Source organism: Dermacentor silvarum, chromosome 5 (genome assembly GCF_013339745.2).
Source record: "Dermacentor silvarum isolate Dsil-2018 chromosome 5, BIME_Dsil_1.4, whole genome shotgun sequence".
Taxonomy (NCBI): domain Eukaryota; kingdom Metazoa; phylum Arthropoda; class Arachnida; order Ixodida; family Ixodidae; genus Dermacentor; species Dermacentor silvarum.
Window position 1 is genome coordinate 87,873,529 of NC_051158.1, and position 16,831 is coordinate 87,890,359.

The 16,831-nt window shown below is 48.0% G+C and overlaps 1 protein-coding gene across 1 annotated transcript in view; it reads left to right on the plus strand.

Annotated features, from left to right (window-relative positions):
* The window catches only part of LOC125945883 (uncharacterized), a 39,350-nt gene that overhangs the window by 814 nt on the left and 21,705 nt on the right, over nucleotides 1-16,831 (plus strand). The window lies entirely within an intron of this gene.

Consider the following 16,831-nt stretch of genomic DNA (forward strand, 5'->3'; position numbering starts at 1 on the left):
AACTGTCGACGTTACTCAGCACACAGTGAAAGGTTAGATGCCGTTAGCTCGACGGTTAGGGCTCTGTTATACTCCGACGTTCACAACGCGCGCGCGCGCCGGGGTTCGTTTCGTCGCGTCACGTCGGCGATGCCCCGCCAGGCGCAAATCCGCCTCCCCTATAGTCCAACGCGACGCGGCCCGACGCAGCAGCCGTAGCCAAAGCAGCGCATGCTCCGTAGAGCAGAGCGCCGCGCGGAAAGTGAGCGCCGCGTGGAAAGAAACACGGACGCGGTGCAGTCTGGGTAACGTTGTCGGCGCGAAATGCAGCATGCTGCATTTCGCGCCGACGGACGCTGGTCGCGTCGGTCGCGCCGCGCGTCAGAGTATAGAGTGCTCGCGTTTTGCTAGCGTAGCGTCGCTGTGCCCAGCGTGCGCGCGCGTCGACGTTACGTCGGAGTATAACAGAGCCCTTACTGTTCATTCCGCTCAGCTCGTACACACTGCAGCGCAGCAGGAAGACTAGTCTGCTTCATGGCGGCAGCGCGAGCGTGCCTCAGCGTTCGTAAAATTGCTATCGCGATAGTAACCATGCCTGGGGGTCATGCGTTGGCGCGGCGTACCAAAGCAAGGCAGCAGAAACGATGGCCTGGCAGCTACTATACTGCATTTCACACTTAGCGTGCAACGCTGTAGACGCTACGCACGCTGGGGAAGCCAGGCAAGAAGAACGACAACCAAAAACATTTGCCGTCATCCCGCCCTGCGAACGTGAATGTCCAACGAAGCTGTATCAAACACCACACATGGTCGAGCATTCTATTCCCGCAGTGCTTCTGGTGTCTTTAATTTCCGACATCTACTCATGGCAGCCTTAAAATGAACTGAATGAGCGGCTAGACATGTCTCCCTTTTATGTATGCAAGCGTGGTTTCCTCACCAAAGTATATATATATATATATATATATATATATATATATATATATATTGCAAAGAAAGATATACCGTTTGCCCTCAATTGGTTAACTAGGCGTTTTGTGATTACGCCACGAAATTGTCAGACCAACGAGAGGTATGCATATTCGCTGTACAAGTTATGCGTGGGTCTGCTACCGCAAACACGACATACCAGCTGAGCTGGAGAAAGCTTGCTAAAGTAGTGGCAAGCCACACACTTAGTTGCCTGGCGCTCAGGATTTCTCGGCAATGTTCTGTGTAGTACCGCGATGAATTCAACCGGCCACGCTCACAAGCCTCCGGATCTTAATTTCTTCGCCTACGCGAACACTCAGCCTTCCTCAATCTAAACTCGGGATGTTCTCTTTTGTGACGCTTGGTTTCAGCTTCGCTAGCTCTCACTTCAGCGGGCCTCTTCGATTATCAGTCCCTGACAGTCCCGGACTGCTTGGGACTGCTGTGCCGCATTCGATTTTGCTCGGACAGCTTCCGAAGCTCCGCCCACTAGTCCGAATGTTGTCAGAAGCGCGTTCGTTTTTTCACGGACCGGAAGTTCCGGACTGCCCGCGGACTGTTGGAGCTGTCAGCAGATGTTTGCTCGGACAAGCGCAAGTAGCTAGCAGACGACGGCAGCGCGCGTGGTGTTTGACGCCATGTTGCGAAAGATTCCGTGTGCTTCTGCGTACTTTGCGCGCTCCAGACGGCAACTACTGTGCATTGAGTTATCGCTTCTGTTACATCGGTGCTTTGTGTGCCATCATGCAAGTTTTTTACGAGCCGTCTAATTGCTGTAGCTTTAGTCTTCGCGTTTTTTTTTTTTTTTTAAGAAAGAAGCACAGCAATCAGGCGCACATGCTTGCTTTTCTTACTGTGGTTCACGAAATCTGTGATGCTCATTGCAGGTAAACTTTGCTTTTCAGGTAAGTGAAACTAGCGTACGTGCAAGGAATCATATATTACATGTGGCTATTTCATGCCGGTAGCTGGGGTGATATTCGCGGATTGCTGTTGACATATATGTTGATCCCTTCTGCTACCAAGTTCGAGCGTTTGATTTTTGACGTGCAGGATTAGTAGACGGTGTACACGCGCTCTCTCAGGCGTCGGGCCTTTAATTAGCAGACGGTCTCGCGAGCTTTGAGGATGTAGGCGGGTGCTTTCTGTATGAACAGTGACGTGGCACGACCATGATTTCGGAGTCTCTCCACAGCAATTTTGGGGCCAATAAATATATTTCACCACCACCACGATTTTTCTTACGTCCGTGTGGGAATTCCACTTAAATTTCTCAGGCAATGAGCTGGCTAGCGCGATCGACGTAATAAACTGCGCTTTGCGAAAACGTTCTACGCGCCCAGGCTACGATTACACTGTGCTAGCTTCATGGTTGCGTCGGCGACGCGTACGCCTCTGAGACTGCACCATTGCGGAGGCCACGCTAATAAAAAAATGTCACAGTTTCGCCCTAAGGGCGAAGCAATGAATGCGATAGCAACACAGCAATGTCATACGAAGTAAGGTGAGCGGCTTTGGTAGCAATATGAATTGTAGTAAACATGAGCTGATTAAGTAAGCAGGTGTGCTGCGGCGTAAGTAGACCGACATGAAGAGAGATTCGATGACCACGAGAAGGCGCGTGTGAAACGGTGGTGTTGATGAGAAGCGCTTCCCGTGGGCAGCGCGTGCGAAGGGACACACCTGTAGCGCTGCACTGCCGATCCGGGCAGCATTGCGTGTGTAGCGTGCGTTGGAAAATGTGGCCCGACTATTACGAACTGAATGAACAAGCGTGGTGTGAGCGCGCACAAACACGAAGAGATCACACTGAATGACAGCAGACAACGACTGTCAAAACGCTGGCAGCAAGCATAGCCGCAGCGGGCGAAGGTACGTGCGGTCTATCGCTTCAACGCAAACTGAGCGGCGAATGCACGCTGGGTAGGGGGCTATCTACGAGTAGCAAAGAGCAGACGACAGCAGCCAGGAGAGTGACTTCCGGTCGCGATGCTTCGACCGAAATCTCGGACAGTCCCCGACAGCTGGGTCACGTGACTGTGACGCGCTCTTTTGTCAGGGCTAGTCAGACCGGAAGCCGCGGACGGTTTGCGGACAGTCCGGGATTGCATAATCGAAGAGGCCCAGTCTTTCGGAAGCCACTAGTGTCCAGTTCTCTGGTCGAAACCTGCCGAGCCACACAGGGACACCAGGCACGTTCGGCGCGAACGCGGGAAAACGCGATAGGCGTCGGCAGCAGCTTTACTCGTCCCACTACCACTTGCCTCACTCCTCCTCTCCACCTGGCTTACGCTATGCTGCGCGATGCTATTGTTATACTCTGCTTTCACTCTCTCTCAGCTCTCTCTTCCCCAGCTCGGCGAAGCTATCGCACAGCTGGTATGGGGTGAGGAGTTTTGAATTTACGCCACGAAATTTTCCGACCAACGACAGGTATACAGCTTCACTGTAAAATGCAGTACTCTGCGCACTTCGTGGTCAAGCTGTACGCTACACGTTCGCGCGAGCCTAGGGAGCCTACATGCAAGCGCTGTATTTGCATGTAGGCTCCCTACGCGAGCCCAGCGTGAAACGCCATGACGGGTCGCAGACGAACAATCGGGAAAGGAAAGCATAACATAGTACGTTCATATCTATGGTATATTTTTTTTCTTTTACTTAGTGTTAGCGTATATATAGAACAATTTCACATCTCTGAAAAAAAAAAACACGAAACTGTCTCTTGATGCAGGTATTGCAAAATTTGGAGGACGCTTACGCATCGCTTTTAAAATGAAACGCGATAGCATTCAAAGATTCCTGGCTGCTTCTCACGCTTCCCGGCAACTGCAGCTTATGTAACCGTAATGTTTACTGGGAAAAGCGGGCTGCAAACGCTATGCACGAAGGCGAGCTTTCTGGTAGAAACGCGGCCTCTTGCATGTGCCGATCTTGTGTTATTGTTTCACACTTCTAATACTTGAGTCTGACAAGATTTACAATAAAAGGCACGCGCTTTCGGCGTTTTGTTTGATGACATTTGTTTGTGGGCCGTCATTTGCACGATCCCGAGGAATTACTGCTGTATTTCCTCGATTCGTGTTGCTCATACAGAAGTTTGTGTCTATACAGTTTCGCAGAAGTTTGTGTCTATACAGTTTCGAATTCCTGTTGATTGATCGCTGGAGGATGTAGCAGTGGATATGGCTTGGCCATGTCCCCGCAAAGAAGGGTCGTCGTCTGTCTGCGATGTCGTGACGCAGTGCTCAGTCGTGTAAAGCATGCACTGCGGAGAACAGTCGTATCCGCGCATTCGAGACGAGCGATGGAATGCGTCAGATGGTTCAGGGACATGATTCCTCCGGCGTGTCGAGAGCGTAGATGGTGAAGATGGCTCTGTGGTAGTCATCATCATGCTATGCTTGCGTTTCTGCGTCCTCTTCTCGCGAGGATCATGACATGGTAAACTCATCGATGATCTCCCCATACGAGGCCTTGTTCGCCACTGATGATGATAGTTACGTTGAATCTGTGGGTGACTGCAGTGCCACAGTTTAAATGCCTCTAGCTGTTGAGTAATGAAGGGGTCTGCGACGTATACGCTAAATCGGCTGATCACCTCTTCTTTGATTTTCGTCCACGATTCGTCGTTTTCGAAGATGTGCGTGAGGTAAAATCGAAATGCCTCACCGGTGACGTAGTCATTGAAGTTGGAGATCATATTCCGTTCCGACCATGATGCAGCGGATGCATGTAGCTCGAATAGACGGAACCAATCTTCCACGGGCCCATCGTCCACTGATCGGGTGTACTTGGGTATCTCTAAGGCTTGCGATGTTGCGGTCATGATGCTGGTCTGTTTTGGTGGTGGATCTGGGCGCTGAGATTTCACAGTGTGGCGTGGAAGACTTCTTTGTTGATGTGCGGCTAATAAGGTGGCTGCCAGGTCTTCATCCTGTCGACTTGTGTGACGCGAGCAGGAGGTTGCGGTTGGAGACAAACATGTTGTTGTTGTTGTTGTTGCCTCAAGACATGGCTCGTACCCACCAGGGGGATTGGCCACACGGGATAAAATAAAACATACACCCAACAACGAACAAAAGGGTTAAAGGTGAACAATTAAAATTGAGATTTTGGCAGCTCCTTAACACAGATTTTGAGAGGTCCTACACATAAACTAGCTAAATAAAAAATTAAGAGAGACAAACATTGGTCGCTCGAACATTGCCTTTATTCTTCATCTTCCTCCTTCACCACTAATGCACCGCACCATCCTTGTGTCGTTCGTTACATATATATTGTCACGAGCAATTGCAAAGACAAAGACGTTTAATGGGGCTGGGTCACAGGTTCTCTTGTCGGACTGAAACCTGCTCGAAACTGTGCGCTCTGTGCAGTGGTGAAGAAGTCGATGAGTGCGAACGTGGGAAATTCATGTTCCTACGCAAGAAGAAGCAGCCGCAAGAAGAAGAAGAGCTCGCGACCGTTCCTGCTATTTTTACACTATTTTTTAATATGTCGTCGGTATAAATTACAAAGAGAAAGACTTCTTGAAATACCACTTGCTAAATTAGAGGTAAATTTAACATCAGAAACAGTACTCACTATCGGTGCCTCGGTATTGGGCTTTAGCCACAGGGACGTATTTGATGCCGTTTGTGGTTTGATTCAATCAACAAAACGAATAAAATTTTAAATCCCCACTTTTACAATTCTCTGAGAGATATTTCAGTTTTAATTCATCGCATTATTATTATAAATTATGCAGTTCAGGAAAATTAATCTGTCTGTTGTTCTGATTACTAAATTGCACATTAACTGTAGTTTCAGAATCCATATCTAAAATTTCAGGCGCTCAATTCTTGGCCAATCCCCCGAAGTGGGTAAGAGCCATGTGCTGAGGACATCATCATCATCATCATCGTTCCTGCGGCGTTCCGGTGCCTCTCCAAGCTTCGTTGGCCTGCAGTGGTATTTTGACTGTGTATCGGGTGGTTTCAGGTTTCTAACTACCTTTATTTAATCCCTGATTTACTCACATTCCTTGCATCAGCCATCTTGGGCGGATGTCGACCAATTCTCCTGGCCAGGCGCGATCCGCCTGGTCAGCATTCCTGCCTTCTAATGAATTACCTTTAGATATATTTTTTCGCAGTGGCGTAAGCACCATTCCTGTTGCGCTCGTGCGTACCAATGGAGGTTCCATCAGGCTGACGAACCCACAAACTCTCCAGAAGGAACTTAAGACCATGTCCAACCACTTCCAGACCATCACTGACGTGCGAGCGTTCGGACGCGGAGGTATATTGTGTCGGTCACCGGACCAGACCTGTGTTGAAGATCTACTGAAATGCACTTCATTCGCTTCCATCCCGGTGAGAACTTTTATCCCGCCTCACCTTGCGTTCACCAAGGGCCTCGTACGGGGTTTAGACTCCCACTTAAGTCCCACTGAAACCCTAGACAAACTCTTGTAAATATTGAGAGGATTCCGACTGAGTCAGTAATTGCCACGTTTGTGGGCACATCATGTCTGTCCGAAATCAAAGTGTGGCCTCTTGTGTTCCGTGTAGAACCACTCGCGTCACGTCACGTCCAATCCAATGTCACAATTGTCGGAGATTCGGGCACAGCGCAGCAGGTTGTAAGTCGAGCCTATACGCTGCCGCACCTGTGGAGATGGTCATTCCTCAAGTGAATGCTCTGCGCAATTTGAAAACTGCTGCCTCTGCGGGGGAACACACCCAGCAGACTATTCGAATTGCTCAGCTCGCGCCCAAGAAACTTAAATTCTTGAAATAATCGACCGCCGTTCGCTGCTCCCGAAGAGATGCAATTGCAGTCGTTAAAGACAGGGCCTTCGGATACTCTGGTGTTTCAGCCCGTAACACTCCAAGTATGAATATTAATCTCTCGGAAGCAATTGACGCTGCAGTGGAAAAGGCCATGACTAAAGCTATGGATAAATTGGTATCCAGCCTATCAGAATGCTTAGCCCAAATCATTTCCAGTCAGATGATTCAAATGTTGCAAGCCACTAAGGCACCGCTACAGTCCTCAGTACTTAACGCCACACCTCTAATGCCTAGCAACGACGTAGAAGCGCCTTCTACATTTAAAAATCACTCGACGGACACTACTCCGCCAATTCAACCAGGCGAGGGTGAGTCCTCTTCCTCAGACTCCCTTACTGTCACAGATATGGAACTTGACGCTCGAGCTCCCAAACGCATGGGATCTCCAATTTCCAAGATTATGAAACCAAAACCAAAAAAGAGTAAACCATCGCCTATGAATAAAGAAAGCTTTCTTAAGGCGGCAGTTGCCGCTGCTGTGCGATCCACACCATTGGACAGTTGAAAGTATTGCAGTCGAACTGTCGCTCTATCTTCTCATCTTTAACAGATTTGTTTTACCTATCTCATAAGCTTAATCCAGATGTTATACTTCTTCAGGAAACTTGGCTATCACCAGAGAAAAGTTTTCATTTGAAAGGTTTTCGTTCGTTCCGATTAGATCGTAACCCGCGAGGCGGAGGACTATTGATACTTGTTTCAAATAAAATTTGTCATAAGGCAAACCTTTCTTTTAAATTCATGGACTCCGACTGCGAAATTTCGGCGATAGACTTATGTCTCCCAGGGTATCAACCATTTTCAATTATTAATACCTATTTCCCCACCGGTGTGCAAAGTACGCGTCAACTTGATAGGGCTGTAGCTGCTTGTAGAAAAGAAATTTTGTTCGCAGGACATTTTAATTCGCATCATGTGTCGTGTGGTCTAAAAACAGATTTGTGTGGTAAGCGACTGTGGGAATGGGCTATTGATAGTAACCTTTCATGTTCAGAACACAGGACATGTGACATTTGTTAGAGGTCACTGTCGGTCAGTGTTAGACTTACCATTTTGTAGTGCTGGCCTCAATGTTTCTTCGTGGTTAACGGTTGACTCAGCAACCAACAGCGATCATCTTCCTGTGTCATTTGAAATCATGTGTCCAATAACATCTTTAGAATGCCAGGCGTGCACATTTGTCAACCGCAATAAATTTAAGACTGTCTTACTTCCATCCGTTTCGAAACTTGCCAATGTCAATGACGAGGAAATCGCTTCAACGATTTGTTTGGTTCTTGAGGGTTCCCGGAAGCAACCTGAATTTGTCATCCCTTCGGCTAAACGCATTGCTTGTTCATGGACTGATGAGTGTACGCGTGATTATAGGAAAATAAAAGCAGCCTGGAAAACACTTCTCCATTATCAGTGCCCGACAAAGTGGAAAAATTATCAGTTTCACTCTGGTGCATTTAAGCGTACTGTTAACCGAGCCAAAGATGAATATGATATTAGGCATTACGATTATCTATCAAAATCAAAAAACAGGCGAGCTCTGTTCGCATTTCTTCTTACTAGAAAGGTGCTACCAACGCCGATAACATTAGACTCCATCGTTTTGACCCCGCAAGAAATGAGCTCCTCTTTAGAAGCGATTGCCAAAGGTTTAGAAAATCCATTTGCAGCCCGGCTTCCAACTATTCATTATGCTTTAGACTCTTCGGATGGCTTCACGTCAATTTCATTATCTGAGCTCAATCAGACTGCAGCATGCTTGCCAAATACAGCACCTGGTCCTGACGGAATCACAAATGAAATGCTAAAAATATTGTTAAAGGAATCGCCGAACATTTTTTTTAGGCGTGGTAAATTATTCGATTAAAAATGCTTGGATTCCTTTGCAGTGGAAGCTTGCCAACGTAATAATGATACTTAAGAAACAAGGGGGAGGGTATACATTAGAGAACATCAGGCCTATAGCACTTACGTCAAATGTAGTAAAATTAATTCAGAGGCTTATTCACCTTCGTATCATGAAATTTGTAAACGATAATTCAATTGTTAGTCCATGTCAGATTGGTTTCAGGGCTGGCTGCTCTATCTGGCATGCCCATGTCGACTTAGAAAGCCGGATACAACTTGCTCGACGTCATAAGCAATATGCTGCCTTAGTGACGCTTGATATCGCTAAAACATATGATACCGTGGAACACACAGTTTTGATAAATCGGCTAACATCTTGTGGTGTTCCTGGTTATATAATAGCGTGGATTCATTCATTTTTAAGTGAAAGAGAATTCTACTGCTGCAAAAGCGGCTTTTCGTCTTCTAGGTGCAAACAAACGAGAGGAGTACCGCAAGGCTCAGTCCTTTCCCCGGCGCTTTTTAATATTCTCATGAGCGCAATGCCCCATCATGAAGAAGTCACAACTTATGTTTATGCAAATTATATTGCGTTTTTCGCATCTGCGAATGAGATTCATACGTTATATCAATGACTGCAAACTTACCTTTGTGCCCTGGAGAGCTGGTTAGATGTTAACCAGTTTTTACTCAATACCAGCAAATGTGCCATTCTCGTTTTTCCGATAAATGACCCAGTGCATATCTCTCTCTCTCGTACCACCTACAAGACATACCACAGGTAGGATCGGTTAAGTACCTTGGAATAAATTATAACTCCTTTCTCAACTGGCGGCCACACATAGATCATGTGACTGGAAAAGGTACCCGTGCAATTTCCATTTTGCGTAGGCTGAGCAATCGTCGAAGAGGATTGAGAAGAGATACACTTTTAATGATATATCGCATGTACGTTCGCCCTGTATTAGAATTTGGTTGCGCACTCTTCGTTGGAGATCCAGCTTACACTTCCCGCCTTTTGATCCTCTTAGAAAGAGAAGCATTACGTTTGTGCCTAGGGCTTCCTAAATTTCTTGCAAATTCGGTTATTTATCTCGAATCCCGTGTTCCTCCTCTTTCGTGTAGATTCCGTCTTTTGACAGTACAGACGTTTTTGAGAATTTACGAATCACCGGTGCGACGTTCTCGAACAATATTCATTTCCCAACCTGATTGGTTTTTTCGTGTAAACTCGCCGCGTTCACATACTCCCCAAATTACGTTCACGCAACATCTACTTGACCCTTTAGACGTGCGCATCTGTGATGTACTTCCGATTCCCGACAGATCTGTTGCCACTGATATTCAATTCGATGACATATTTCCTAATAATTCAAAATTACTTCCACATAACATTCTATATGGTCTATTACAAGATCATCTGCAGAGCCTGCTAACAAACATCGTTATTGCGACAGATGCCTCACAATGTGAGGAAAAATCAGGTGTGGTATATTTTACCCCTATTCTCGATTCGATATTTTCTCTTCGGCTGCCAGATTTTATACCCATATTTTTAGCCGAATTCATGGCGGTGGTGCTGACTCTACCGAAATTAGACCCATCAATTACGTCTGCCGTGATAGTCACTGATTAATTATCATTGTGCTCATCCCTCACTGCTTCTTGTGACTCTCGCGTATTGAGGACGTTTCATTCATTGATACCTGGTTATTTGAGAAGTTTGCATTTAATTTGGGTGCCTGCCCATGAAGGACTTATTATAAATGAAATAGCAGATTCACTAGCCAAGGCATCGATAACCGGACCAATTTTTCCGTATTGTCAATTGACTTCTCATGTCACTGCTGCTAGATTTCGCAGGAGTGTCATTATGCAGGCAGTGTCAGGCTCTGCTCTAACTAATTCTTTGGAATACAGACATCTTCTATACCCTTGGCACAGAGACTTTTGCCAAAGCCGGAAAATTGAAGTGGCCATCACGAGGCTGCGCTGCCGTATCCCTACGTTAAACCTTTACTTACACAGGTCTGGTCTGGTCCCCTCACGATTATGCTAATTCTGTGGCGAAGCGGAGACAATAGACCATTTCTTGTTGTCTTGTAGGCGTTTTTCTGCAATAAGGAAAAGACTACTGGGAATCCCGCTTCTCATTATTGGCCTAGATTTATCGGAACCTGTAATTCTATCTTTGGGAGCCTCTATTATTGGGTTCAGCCACAGAATTGCTTGGAGAGGCCCTGGAGCGTCGAAGTGAGCGGACGCACTGGCATCGGCTCCGTCTTTTCCGAATGTTTCCGCGGGTACTTGTTTATATTGTGGCGCAGATTTGATATCATCGGATCTGTGAAGACGAGAGGATTCGGAGGATACCTGATTTCAAGGTGGGCCACCCATTTTTTGGACTTTATTGGAACTTTTGTGCTCACGCCACGCTGGCCGAGAGCTAGCGTCTGGTAGACCTAGCGCGGCGGGACGCGCGCGTCCGGCATGGCAGCAACGCAAGTCGAAGGGGAAACGCTCCTGGAGGAGGACTTTACTGAAGACCTGGGATGGCGGACAGTGTCCAGCCGAAAATCTAGAGCTACCACGAAGCCTGGATTGGGTGATGGCGGTGCACGAAGCGAGATGCCTGAACGAAGGGGCGCAGGTGAATGGCGCAAAGGCTTGGTAATCAAGAATCGCATTGTGAAGGCATCGCGCATGCCACCGATGCCAGAAGAGCACATCAAAATAGTCATTCGCCCACGGGGTGGATTAAATTTGGAGAAAGTTAGCCCTCCAACGGTGGGCAGGGCTATCGTAAAGGCAGCAGGCCTCAGTACTGAGCAGATCAAGGAAGATGTTATCTGCCCTAACTTTATGCAAAATATCTTGGTGGCTAGTACGCCAGAAAGGAGCAACGCTGAACAATATGTGAGGCTCGGTCAATCAGAGTGGCGGACAAGGATTTTGAAGTGAGTGCGTACGAGACGGCCCCACACACTACGTGTAAAGGAGTCATTCGCAATGTGGACATTATGGATGGCCCTGCGGCACTTGAGCGGAACATTGTTAACGATCGCAATCCGCTGGCTATGGCGGTCAAAAGAATCAAGAATACAGGATCTGTTATCATTGTTTTCGACGGGTTAAGAGTGCCCAATTTTCTCAGATATGGGCCAACCCTGGTCCGGTGTTACCTGTATCGAAAGCAGGTGGATGTATGCTATGTGTGTGGCAAGCTTGGACATCGGGCGGATGTCTGTCCTGCGCCCGATTGTCTTCAGTGCCGAGGATGTGGGGCTCGGAACCCCGAAGAGGATCATAACTGTGTGCCTTGTTGCAAGCTTTGTGGCGGCCGACACCTGACGGCGGATAAACAATGCAGACAACGGTACCAGCTTCCCTACGTGGTGCGTGTTCGACGACAGGAAAGAGCCTGGGCGGAGCTAGCGACGGCGGCAGCCGAGGCATCGCAGCTGGCGAGCGCCCCCCAAGGAAGCCCCAGGAGGCGCTCGCGCTCTCGGAGCCGTTCAAGGTCGAAGCAGCGGCCCTCGTCTGGGACTCCAGCCACCGGGAGTCGCTCCGTGTCTAGGGAGGCGCGGGTGCGCTTTCCTGCAGCTGGTGGAGGCGGCGGCGCAGCCGGAGGCCAGACCACCTGGGCTGACAAGGCTAAGGGCAGCATCAGCACCGGCCGAGCGCGTGAGCAGTCTCAGGAGCATGTGTGTGGTAATAGGGATAAGGATAGGATTGCGCAATTGGAGAGAGAGAATCGTAGCTTAAAAGCAGCCGTTGACGGGCTTGTAAAAGAGATAGCTGAACTTAGGAGGGGCTTACCGTCCGGTAACAGCGGTAGCATAGGACAGGCTAGCAAACATGATGACCGGGTTGAGGTACCGACGTCTGTGGAAGCTGCAGAAGGGAACATGGATGACGAGGAGACGCCGGCTCCGAAAAAGAGGGCCCTCTCCTCGATGGTGCAGCCTCAGGGCAAGGTCCGTTCCGAGCTTAAAGAAATGATGGTGACATTGCAAGAAAGTGTAAATCAGGTCATTAGTAGACTGGAGTGGATAGAAGAGAGGGAAAATATCACGGATCAAAGATTATGCAAAATTGAAGTATACCTAAACGAGACGGTGGTCTCTGTTATGGAGCGGGAGTGCTCTCGGACGCTGGCCCAGCAGGGTAAGTCGTCGAGTGCAATCAAGCTCAAATTAAGTGAACCGACCTTACATAGCCAAGATGGCTCTGTTAAATAGTCAATTTTGTATTTGGCAGTGGAATTGTAGGGGGTTCAATCATAAGAAGGCGTCCCTGCAGCAGTGTGTTAGAAGCCATGATGTGAAACCTCAGGTTATCATGTTACAGGAAACTCTGACGTCTAGCGTGACCTTAACGGGTTTCAAAGCAGAGGTTAAGGGTAATGAGCAGGGCAGAGGACTCGTAACTCTCATTAATAGGAGGTTGGCGTATGTTAGGCATGATCTTCACATGGCGGACTGCAGGATTGAATATATTATGGTGGAGGTAATTTTAGGTCGGCAAGGGGCATGTCAGAGGAGCGTTTACCTGCTTAACCTGTACAGTAGCCCCCGGGACACGAAGCAGAGTTTCAAATCTCTCTTGACCAAGGCAGCCAATCTGGCTAAGGATGCGCCGTTGCTTATTGGAGGAGACTTTAATGCACCCTATCATGTGTGGAAGTATGTTTGTAGCACTACTAAAGGAGAGAGACTATGGCAGCAGGTACTAGACTTGAATTTATCTCTGATTACAGACCCTGCGTATCCCACTAGATGCGGCACGTTGGCATGTAGAGATTCGACGCCGGACCTCACTTTTGTTCGGGGGGTGGTGGATTCGTCCTGGTCTAATTCTAACATAGATTTTGGTAGCGATCATTACATTCTTATGATTACTTTGGTAGTGGCTAATAAAAAGGAGCGCACATTCAGGGTAGTTGACTGGGATGCATTTAGGAAACGAAGAATGGAGCGAATCGAAGATAAGAGGAGTGAGTTGACCTTGGAACAGTGGACTAGTCAGCTTAAAAGTGACGTTGAGGCGACCACTAAGGAGGTGAAGACCGATATTGACACAGACCGAATGGATAGTCGCCTAGCGCATTTGTTGGAAGCCAAGCAGTCAATGTTAGTGAGATGGAAGGGTCAGAGGTTGAATAGAAGGCTCAGAAAGCGCATAGCAATGATTAATCGAGAAATTGAAGACCATTGTCGGGTACTGTGCAAGCAGCAATGGGATGAAGTATGTAATTCTATTGATGGTCGCATTAAAAGGGGAGGTGGCTGGAGTTTGCTCAGACATTTACTAGATGAGACAAACACTAAATCTAATCAGAGGACGGTGATAGGTAAGCTAGTCCATCAGGCGTGTCGGGACTCCACGGAGGAAGAGTTGCTGAAGGTATTAGCTGACAGATACCTTCCATTGGAGACCTCGCACGATACACCTGACGTAGTTTTGGAATATCGTGGGGACGAGAATAGCGATATGGATGAGGAATTTACTGAAAGTGATATAAGGGTGGCGCTGCAGGATCTCAATGGTCGATCGGCATCAGGGCCGGATGGAATCACGAATAAAATGTTACGGAATTTAGATGAGGGGTCCATTGAGTTCCTAACTCGGGAGATAAACAGCCGATGGAAGGAAGGCTCTTTCCCGGAAGAGTGGAAGCTTGCAACTACTGTTCTGATACCCAAACCGGGGAAAGTTATAGGGCTTGAAAATCTCAGACCCATTTCCCTGACATCGTGTTTGGGGAACGTCGCTGAGCATGTCATTTTAAATAGGCTAACGCGCTATGTTGACTGCAATGGGGTCTTTCCGCACTCGATGATAGGATTTCGGCCCGGCCTCTCGACTCAGGATGCTATGATCAGGATTAAGCATCAGCTACTTCGATCGGCGGACAAGGGGTACTAAGGTACTACTTGGACTTGATGTAGAAAAAGCTTTCGATAATATCCGACATTCTTTCATTCTACGGGTGCTATCGGATTTGAATCTGGGGCAGCGGCTTTTCCATTTTGTCAAGGCTTTCCTTAGGGGTAGAAGGACCTGTCTTAGGTTAGGGGAGATCAAGTCGGAAGTCTATAAATTGGGTTGCCGTGGTACGCCACAGGGATCCGTACTATCGCCTATGTTATTCAATCTTGCGATGTCAAAGTTGGCTAATATACTGGACACTGTCCAGGGTATTGGCTATACTATCTACGCGGATGACGTTACTATATGGAGTGTCGGTGGTAGTGACGGAGAGCTTGAGGCTAGGTTGCAGGAGGTGGTAACACTTACGGAAGAGTATTTAGGTCTTATGGGGCTCAAGTGCTCCACTATAAAGTCGGAGTTGTTGATCTTCAAATCTAAGAAGCTGGGTCGTAGGCCGAAGGATTGGGTACCGGAAGTTGAGACTTGCATTAGAATCCACACTAGGGATGGGTCGTTGATACCGAAAGTTGAGGCTATCAGGGTTCTGGGTTTGGTAGTTGAAGCGAATGGATCGAATAACAGAACCATTCAGCGTATTACCAAGAAGACGGAGGCGGCCATAAGACTTATCCGAAGGATCTCTAATAGGCATAGGGGTTTAGGCGAAGAGGGCGCGATGCGGCTAGTTCACGCATTTATTTTGTGTCATTTCTCGTATGTGGCAGCTATGCTAAATTGGAATAGGGGGGAGAAAGATAAGTTGGAATCTTTAATTAGAAAAGCCGTTAAAGCGGCGCTGGGTCTGCCTGTGAGTACGTCAAACGATATGTTGTTGCGACTGAGTTTGCATAATACTTTAGATGAAATTGCCGAGGCTCAGCGTACGGCACAGAGAGAGCGGTTGCTTGGTACACCAGCGGGTAGGCATATCTTAGAGTCAATCGGAGAATCGGTGGCTGTGTCGCGCGATGGGGCACGGCTACACGAGTTGAACGTTAACCTTCGGACCAATATCATGGTTCGTCCGTTTCCGCGGAATGTGCACCCTGTGCACAATGTAGGGAGGCGGATGGCAAGAGCTAAGGCTTTGTTGCGAGAAGCAAAGGATCAGGAGGAGGAGTCTGCGTTCGTTGACGCGGCATGGATTAATGGGAAAGATGGTTATTCGGTGGTGGTGGTAGATGGAAAAGGGAGCGTTCGAAATGCCGCTTCCATTTATACAAAGGATCCGGGGGTTGCTGAGCAGGTGGCTATTGCTTTAGCACTACTTGATTCAGGAAGAGTTTCGGTGTTCAGTGACTCGCGATCTGCGATTAAAGCCTTCTCGAGGGGACTTGTTGCGGAACCGGCTTACAGACTGCTGCAGGATAGGGATATCACTCCGCATACAGTTACTTGGTTTCCGGCGCACATGGGGTCAGTAGAGAGAGCCCCGCGTAACCTCAACGAGGTGGCGCACAGGGAGGCACGAGGATTAGTGTGCCGTGCCCTCCCTGATGGGGCTGTATCTCCCGCTCCTGAGTTCAGGGACCAGATGTTAACCTACAACGAGATCACCAAGCACTATTACTTAGAACGCAGGGCATTCCCCCTGCCACATTCTAAATTAAATAGGCCACAGGCGGTTACATTGAGGCTTTTGCAGACACGGACGTACCCTAACCCGGTAGTCATGAATAAAATTAATCCGGACTGTGGGGTTTCAGTCTATTGCAGTAAGTGTGGGGGTTTGGTCGATTTAGAACACATGCTCTGGCGCTGCTCGGCGTTGGCCGGTGATGGTTCTCAAGGTGAACGGTGGTGGCAGCGCATGCTGCACAGTGAAGTGCTGGCGGACCAACTCGGGGCTGTCCAGAGGGCCCGTGTGGCGGCAGAGGGGCTCGGCCTCTCTGTCCCGACATGGGAGCGGCCCGCATAAGTCCCAGACTGATTCCTCAGGACCCAAATAAAGTTCTTCATACCATACAGAATTGCTTGCTTGGCAATCCAAAATTATCTCATTGAATCAAATGGATTACCATGCTAAACTTATTGTCACCTTTCCCACCATAGTTTTCTTTGATTCATTTATTTCTTTTTAACCTAATATTAATTAGCTTTTTCTTCTCCTCTCACAATATATTCCTTTCTAATCTCCAGTATTCTATTCGTTAATTCCCTTGTTTTTATGCACCGAATATAACCACCCGATTCATTGCCAATCCCCCACTGTGGGTATGCGCCACAACCACTCAGTTAAACAACAACAACAACTTCATGTTTTGAGGCAA